The following is a 9,664-nucleotide window of genomic DNA, read 5'->3' on the forward strand; positions in this document are numbered from 1 at the left end:
GCAATCCGAAGGATGTGGAGAGATTCTGTATGAAGGAATGAAGGATCTGGAGAGATTCTGTATGAAGGAATGAAGGATCTGGAGATATTCTGTATGAAGGAATGGTCTCTCATCTCCAAACTCATCAGCCATTATATAAGACTCAGAGCTGGTATCTTGGCAAAGGGAGGTTGAAAAAAGTGTTGAATAAAACATTAATTCCATGAGATTTTCCCTCCACTTTTAATTGTTTTACTTCAGTGAAAGGATAGATAGGATAGATTTTGGAATGAATGATCAAAAGGGTAAACTGTAGATGTATCTTCTCTTCTACACTCGAACAGGACTGTACATTTAGCACTTGTGTTATCAGTGCATTAGTAGACAAAATTAAGTGCTTACAGTAAAACTTATTATTGTGTGTTGCTGCTGAACAATATAAACATCCACACATCAAATACAATTCTATAGAACTCAAGTGAGGAATTAAACAGAACATAAGACTGCATATCTTCATATTCATGAACACACCACTGAAGTGACTGAACTACCATAATAAATCTCAGTCTCAGCTCATACAGATTCTGTGCAATCAAGATGAAATCCAGCGCACATGAACATGTAGACAGTGAATGTATTCAGACGCGTGTGCTTGAGTCGGTTCAGTCGTTCATCTTCATCAAGCACAGCTAAACTCTCCTGCAAACACACGCAGTTTAACAACTCAATCAGTCATTCAGTCCAACATAACAACTACAGGACAAATAATAATCAAATAAGCTAAAGAGTTTTTTTTTTTTTTCAAAAAGACCTTTGGCGGTCCCACTTAATATTAAGTGGCATTAAGTACTATGTACTTACATCGAAAAATACAGTGCTATGCATAAGTTTAGGCACCCATGCTAAAGTTGACTAAAAAGAGGAATAAAAAATCATCTTTTGGAAATTGAACTTAATGCCTTAATTTAAAAAATTAGGAAAAATCCAACCTTTAAGGGCACCAATTTTCTTTGTGAATGAATAATGTATCGTAAATAAATAAATGTTCTTCCTTAAAATACAGGGTACATAAGTTTGGACACCCCTATGTTAAATTCCCATAGAGGCAGGCAGATTTTTATTTTTAAGTATTTTTTTTAATTATTTTTTTAGGATATTATGCATCCTGATAAAGTTCCCTTGGCCTTTGGAATTAAAATAGCCCCACATCATCACATAGCCTTCACCATACCTAGAGATTGGCATGGGGTACTTTCCATAAGATCATCTCTCAATGCAAATCAAACTAGCTATTAGGCTAACTGAAATAAAACCATGCCAATCTCTAGATATGGTGAAGGCTGTGTGATGATGTGGGGCTATTTTAATTCCAAAGGCCAAGGGAACTTTATCAGGATGCATAGTATCCTAAAAAAATTAAAAAAAAAAAAAAATTAAAAATAAAAATCTGCCTGCCTCTATGGGAATTTAACATAGGGGTGTCCAAACTTATGCACCCTGTATTTTAAGGAAGAACATTTATTTATTTACGATACATTATTCATTAACAAAGAAAATTGGTGTCCTTAAAGGTTGGATTTTTCCTAATTTTTTAAATTAAGGCATTAAGTTCAGTTTCCAAAAGATGATTTTTTATTCCTCTTTTTAGTCAACTTTAGTATGGGTGCCTAAACTTATGCATAGCACTGTAAGTACAATGTACTTATTGTGTTGATGTTGTATTATAAAACACTTGTGCTGCTATTGAGGTGTGATACGTGTAAGGTTAGGGACAGGTGTGGTTTAAGGTAAGGTTAAGGTGTAAGGAAAGGGTCATCAGTGTAATTACAAATGTAGTTACATAAATTAATTGCAGCTGTAATTAAATGCAGGTATTTTCAAAATACAAGTACAGTGTAAAAACATGTATGTCCATTGTATCAAATTATTAATTTCAATGTTAGTACATAGAAGTTGAAGCCACTTAATATAAAGTGGGATCCCCTTCGGCTTTTGGATGTTTAAATTGAATGAAATGCCCTAATTGACACTTTATTAAAAGGCCTTTTTTTCTTGTTTTATTCATGAAAGAGAAGAATGTATGTATAAAGCTGGTCAGAAATGCTCTTAATGGAACAAAGGTTTGACTTGAGAGTAAAACCGTCTTCATCAGCACTCCGTAAAGGTTCAGCAAAGTGAGTATGATTCTTTAGTGTGGCACTTAAAGGAATCCTTCGCCCAAAAATGAAGCTTCTCATGATTTACTCGCCCTCAGATCCATCTCCTGAACAACAGCACAGACAGCAGCTGGAAGCACTGATCAGAAAAGAGACGAGTGTTTCTCACTCAGAACATTTGGTAACTAAAAAGAATTTTACACAATTTTCACGATTTCAATTCAATTCTTGGGATTTGATTTCAATCTTGATTCAATATTGACTCTTTGGATAAATATTAGGTAGGCTACAGTAGATAGACTACATGTTAATTTTTCTCAAGAAAAAATATCTTACATAATGCTGTAAACATACAGAGAGCTCTGTCAGCTGGTATTATTAAAGGTTAAAAATAACAAATTAAATTAAATATAATTAGTTTTTTATTATAATAACAATTATGACACAAGTAAAAATATAATACAAATGTAATATAGTGCACATACTGTATTTAGCAAAATACTCTATAGCTATTTTTTCTAGTCAACTAAAGTGTTGGTCATTAAATGGCTTTCCTGAGGTAAATGTAATGTTCTGTGACATAATTGTTGCAATTATGCAGTTTTATTGACCTCTTTCCGTGGCTGAAAAACACTGATTGATCGATATTATTTATGAGGCATTTAAACTGACTGAATGCGTAGAGTTGGCAGCCCTGCTTTTAGAAAGGGGATGAATCGTCGGCAGCGTTCCTCCTTCCGCCATGCTTCTTCTCCATGTGAGGATTGTTTACATTAGACTAGAGTGCACACTGCGCCGCATGCACACAGTGCTTCTACATGTGGGGATTGTTTACATCAGAGCGCGCACGTGTTTCGCACAGCATATACGCAGTGTTTGTTTAAACGGTTGATGGAAAATAAGCTAATGCTCGTTCTATAAAAAAATAAATATAAATTCTGATCTATTATTTTTCACGGTATTTTGAAGTGTCCACGATAACAATATCGTGCATATTCATTACCGCGATTTATCGCATTACCGAATACCGGCACATGTCTAGAGAGAAACAAAGTGTATGCGCGTTGTGCACACGCTACATTATGGCCAAGCATGCGCCCTTAAAATAGCATCTGAATAACGCGCCTTTAGACTAGGTTTTTCCTGGTCAGTGGCGGAATTGTTTTCTGGAACTGCAAAATAGCACCAGGCAACGTTTGCGCCAGAACACGCCTCCTCTTTTCGCTGAACCGCCCCCGGGAGAGCAAATTCATTCCCTAATTTACCGACGTGTGTCTGTGGAGGGAAAAGTCCTCTGTCCGTTGGATGCAAAATAGGAATGATACATGCGTCGGTGTACAAAGTCAATTGCGCTGGGTGCAAGATAGGGGCCAATAACTGCAAGGGTTCAATAATGACAATTGTCCTCAAAATCGTTCCTTCCTAGCTTTTCTGGAGACAAAGTCACTGATGATATCATTGTACGGTATTGCTTGGCCAACTTTGTTAGTAATACTAATAACTGCAAGTCCACTTAGTCTTTTCCTGGGCCATTGATGATCTCATGAATGTTTTAATCAATTTGAGCTTGGAAAAGCTCCTCTCTGCTGAGGCAACTGTCACAGGCAGAGTGCAGGCTATCCTGAGAGCTACTCAAAGATTTGGGTAAAGCTCACACATCTCATTTTGTGAGAGGTATGTGAGAACCTCAAGGGCGGTCATCATTGTTTGGGGAAGCTAACCATCAATATCAGCCTCCTCTCCACAAGAGAGTTTTTCCCCAAGAAGCTCACATTGTTCCCTCTGGACCTTTCGATCTAGCTCCCTAAAATTGAGCAGCACTCCAAAGTTTTCTTTAACCTCACTTAGAGACTTAAATCTATCCTCCAACGACTGAATGCTACAGTCCACTACAGCATTAAAAAAGGACACTTCTAGCCTCTTCATAGCATCCACTACCGGCTCATCTGCAGCCTCATAGGCAAAGTGCCTTTTTGTAGAACGCAATCGCTTCTCTTTCAGCACTGCTTCTGTGTTCATCCGCTCACAGATTTCTTTTGCAGATGTCTGTGCATCACAGAAGCCTGTTTTTCGGTAACTGATGAGTTCTTTTGAACAAGGTTAACAGCTACATCAAGCTGCATGTTGGTTGACTGTAGAAGCTTGCTAGTGATGTTAATTTTAGACAAAATGTCAAACCAGACAACACAACAAATCTGAAATCGAAATGAACCTATTTCTTCCGCAAGGGAGTTGGCTTCAACAGCCACTACAGGGTCAGTCGCTTTATTTCTAACTTCTAGCAGGGCTTCCCTCAGCTTCTCTGACTGGTAGCGCAAAGCTTCAATGCTTTTAATCCGGCTTTCCCAGCGCGTCTCACTCCAGGACTTGAGGGTGAGGTCAACAAACTTCCGTGAGATGCCCCATGTTTGAGTGGACCCAGCGAACAAATTGTACACCTTCTCCACATTTCCAAAAAAAACAAGAAGCATTCGTTGATGCTTTAGCCGCATCTGAGACTGTCAGATTTAGGGTATGAGAACTGCAAGGCACATAAAAAGCTCTTGGATTTTTAACCAATAGCCTAGCCTGCACACCTTTGTTTTTTCCCTTCATATTTGCCCCATTGTCATAGGACTGCCCCCGACAATCCTGGAAAGGGATGTCCAATTCCTCAAGCCTGTTAAGGATTAGATTGGACAAATCCAGGCCAGTGGATTCTGGAGCTATCAGAAATCCTTTGCCCAGTTTTGCCCAGAGTGACTGTGTGCACCACAACAGACATTTGTTCATGGTGACTAACATCAGGTGTACAGTCTAAAATAACTGAATAATATTTGCAGTCCTTGATTTCTGCCACCATTACCTCAATTATTTTGTCACTGACACACTCTATCAGCTCATTCTGGATAGTCTTACCCAGGTACGTGTTGTGCTGCATTCCACTAGCAATTCGTCTGATGTGGTCTTTTAACACCGTGTCAAATTTTGCCATCAGTTCCACCTCTTTAAGGAAGTTCCCATTGTTTGCCTGATGCAAAGTATCGACAGACCGCCTGCAAGATTCCTCTCTGCCAAAGACTGAATGTTGCTAATCAAACGGATGAGAACATCTCTCCAACGATTTTTTTCTGCCTCCAAAAGGGCCGTTTCTGTTGCATCAATAGTCTTCTGCTTAGAAAGACGGTGGGCAAAGTCTCTCCACTTCACCATATTATTGCAATGATCTGGACTATTCTCATGCTGTTTCAGCAAAGCATCTACATTTACCCAATCACGCTGTCCCTCTGTTGACAGTTTTGTGGACTTTCTCGAGAATAATTTGCAACAGAAGCAGTAAACCGCATAATTTTTCTTTGAATAAATTAGTCAGCTTCGCTTGATTTTTTCCCCCATTAATAAATTGTCTGTATGTATAGTGGTAGTGAAAGCTTCGTCCATCTGATTTCTTGGGGAAGGTGAAGGTGTCACTTATTGGCACTGGCCCTCTTCTTACCAGATCAGTCCTTTCTGAGTCTGACAGGAACGCTGACCATTCAACTGGGTCAATTGGAGGATCTGTTGATCTATCTTGATAGCTGGAGCTTGAGGGAGTGGATGGGAAATATATAGCAGTGGGTGCAAATGTAGAAGGACCTGTAGGGACATTAGATAAAAAAAAAAAATTTATAACACTACACAGGATATTTTACAGTAAAGCCAACACAAACCAAAAACTGTTACTTTAACTTAAATTAACTGACCCGTCATGCCGGCTGAGGTTGAAACCTATGTATCAGTGAATGTAAGTGCTTGTAACTGTTCCTCGCTTTCAGGTGCTTGTAACTCTGCAGTGGATGAACCTGCAATGATAAAATAAATAAATAAAAAGCTATGTTAAATGTGTCATGTCATATTAACAGGCTATGTAACCATTTGCCATCAAGAAAACCCTCACCTGCTGTGGAGGCTCTGACATTCGATGAAAGATCAGGGGCAGGTAGAGTTGGTTGTGCTCCAAAGTACTTCAACAGTGTTCCTGAGAAAAAAACGAAAAAAAAAAACATTGCATAAGTGCATAGTTGATTGAGCAGAATGAGTTTATTTTGCCATCATTACTTACACTCATCAACAAGCAATTCCACACCACACCTAACAATTCATATTCTATTGGCAAATGAGGCATAATTGCAGTATGGTGAAAACTTAACATGGTGATCTACTGCCTATAAATATGAGGATAGCACATGTTTTACATCACTCACCACCATATTAATAAAATTGAAGTCTATTTTCATCACAGAAGTCTCCCCACTCAACATGGTATATTTTCTCATAAAGACCAATACCATCCTATAAAGACCTATACCATCTTCCGTCCTTCGGATGAGACTCTCTGTGGTCATTAAAAATCCCATGGCACTTCTCGTAAAGAGTAGGGGTGTAATCCCGGTGTCCTGGCCACATTGCACCCTCCTAATAATCCCCATCCACTGAATTGGCTCTATCACTCTCTCTCCCCTCCACCTATAGCTGGTGTGTGGTGAGCACACTGGTGCCGTTGTACTGTGGCTGCCGTCGCATCATCCAAGTGGATGCTGCACACTGGTGGTGTTGAGGAGAGATCCCCTGATATGATTGTAAAGCGCTTTGGGTGTACAGTAGTACATATAAAGTGCTATATAAATGCCTCATTCATTCATTCATTTATGAATGAATTAATTAATTCGTTCATTCATCTCTCACCAAAGATCTTAGAGCAGAGCGCACATGCTCCATCTTTGCCTATGAAGCTGGAACGTTACCGATGCTAAAACGTTCAATTCAACACGTACAGCAATGCTAGCTGGCATCCCTTAGACCTAGAAGGTTAAATTCCAATTAGGATCCCCTTCAATCCTTTTGTTCTTTCTTTTTTCAGCATCAGAGGGATACATCCTTTATTGTGACATGGTGGCTTAACATTACCATGACTATGCGCACTAAGGGCCCTATTTTAACGATCTGAAACGCAAGTGTCAAAGCGCAAAGCGCAAGTAACTTTGTGGGCGGGTCTTGTCGCTGTTGCTATTTTCCCGGCGGGATAAATGACTCTTGCGCCAGGCGCAAATCTAAAATGGGTTGGTCTGAAGTAGCTTCATTATTCATAGGTGTGGTTTGGGCGTAACGTGAAATAAACCAATCAGAGCGTCATCTCACATTCCCTTTAAGAGCAGGCACGCTTGTTCTAAAGCGGATTCCTATTATAACGGGGGATTTGCCAGGCGCGCGCCAGGAGCGGTTCACAGCCGAGGAGAGCAACGCTCTCGTCAGGGACGTTGGGGATGGAGAAACCCACCCAAATTAACTTCGGTTAAAAAGGCGTATGATAATTTGGGTAAATGTGTAAGCTAGATGTATGCTTTTATAATAAATTGTCTATCTATCTATCTATCTATCTATCTATCTATCGTAATAATGTATGATTTGCAAAAATAAAAACTGCTGCTTCTGTGTAGATGAGATAATCAAAGTGTATGCGCGTTGTGCACATGCTACATTGATTATGGCCAAGCATGCGCCCTTAAAATAGCATATGAATAACATGCGCAACGCGCCACTGACTTTAGACTAGGTTTTTCCTGGTTAGTGGCGCAATTGTTTTCTAAACCTGCAAAATAGCATGAAGGAACGTTTGCGCTGGAACACGCCTCCTTTTTTGCGCTGAACCGCCCAGGGAGCGCAAGTTCATTCCCTAGTTTAGCGACGTGCTTCTGTGGAGGGAAAAGCGCACTTTGCGCGGGTGCAAAATAGGAATGATACATGCGTCGGTGTACAAAGTCAATTGCGCTGGGTGCAAGATAGGGCCCTAATTGTCTATGCACGCAAGGTGTCTAGTTTATGCGCATGACTCAAACGCTGGCAGACACAGCAGTTGTAGGCAGGTATATTAATCATAAAATCAGAATTTTCTTGTCTTGAATTATTCATTCATTCACTTGTCACTTGTTTAAGTTATTTAATATGTAAAAAAAAAAAAAAAAAAAACTCGATTGGGGGCCCCCTGGTGACCAGGGGGCACCAAGCAGCTGCTTAGTTCGCTTATGCCTCGGCCAGCCCTGGATTAGTTAGAAAGAAAGAAAGATTAGTTAGAATGAAAGAAAGAAAGATTAGTAAGAAATAAAAAAAAGAAAGAAAAAAGAAAGAAAGATTAGTTAGAAAGAAAGATTAGAAGATAGATAGATAGATAGATAGATAGATAGATAGATATATAGATAGATAGATAGATTAGAAATAGTATATAGAAAGATAGATTATGGTTGCTATACGGTTGCTAGGGTGTTCTGTGTGGTTGCTAGGTGGTTGCTAGGGTACTCTGGGTGGTTGCTATGCTGTTGCTAGGGTACTCTGGGTGGTTGCTAGGGTGTTGCTATGTGGTTGCTAGAGTGTTCGGGGTGGTTGCTAAGGTACTTGGGGTGGTTGCTAGGGTGTTGCTATGCGGTTGCTAGGGTAATCTGGGTGGTTGCTAAGGTGTTGCTATGTGGTTGCTAGGGTGTTCAGGGTGGTTGCTAAGATACTTGGGATGGTTGCTAGGGTGTTGCTATGCGGTTGCTAGGGTACTTTGGGTGGTTGCTAGGGTGTTTAGGCGGCCTGGGGAAGTTTGTCTTCAGTGCCACTCATACACAAACACACACACACACACGCACACACACACACACACACACACACACACACACACACACACACACACACATACAAGCTGTATTTGTTTTTGGTTTGGGCAGAAATTCTGCTGAATGTTTTTCTGCTTCCGGTTTTGAATTAAATGCTCAAGTTCTTTATATTTGTCACCTCATTCTTTGTATCTATAGCATCTGTGCCAACCAACCCCATTGCATATGCCAACTAACCCCCATTCTGGGGCTGGTTGGCACAAGTGCACAACATGACTTTTATGATGAATAAAAAAAAAAATAGGAATCATTTGTGAACATTAAATGTATCTGTTGATTAGCCGAGATTGTTACTGGTTAGACTATTTTAACATACAGCATGACCGAGAAATATGACAGAGAGTGAAAAGTGTCCCAAGACTCCCAACCAACCCTGCTCTCGCAAAAAAATTCACAGACAACATATGTTCACATTCATGGCACAATTCAAACGGGACCAGAAAATAATTATTTTCTCCCATTCAATTGCATTGACGATTTTTCAACCTAGAGGTCCAGCGGGGTTTTACGGATGGGCGGGACTTACCAGCTCTATAAACAGTAACATACATGAAAGTTAAGAAATGTGGATGTACTGTACATTTGATTAAAAACATAAAAATGACATAAGAAAACTACTCACCTGCTGAAATATCCATTTGATCTTATAATTTTATATCATTCTCTCAAACCAATTATGAAAACATTAAAACATTGTTTTGCGCTAAACTAGTCATAATCTCTTTGTAGATTTCTTAATTCCAATTACTACAGGTCAAAATTGCAGATTAGATATCTAGTCAAAACTAAATTACAGACAAGAGCATTATCTTGGCATAGCCATGTAAATCTCTTTAGGATTTTTATGGGATCTCCTAA

The sequence above is a fragment of the Squalius cephalus genome (genome assembly GCF_949319135.1).
Source record: "Squalius cephalus genome assembly, chromosome: 9".
NCBI lineage: Eukaryota > Metazoa > Chordata > Actinopteri > Cypriniformes > Leuciscidae > Squalius > Squalius cephalus.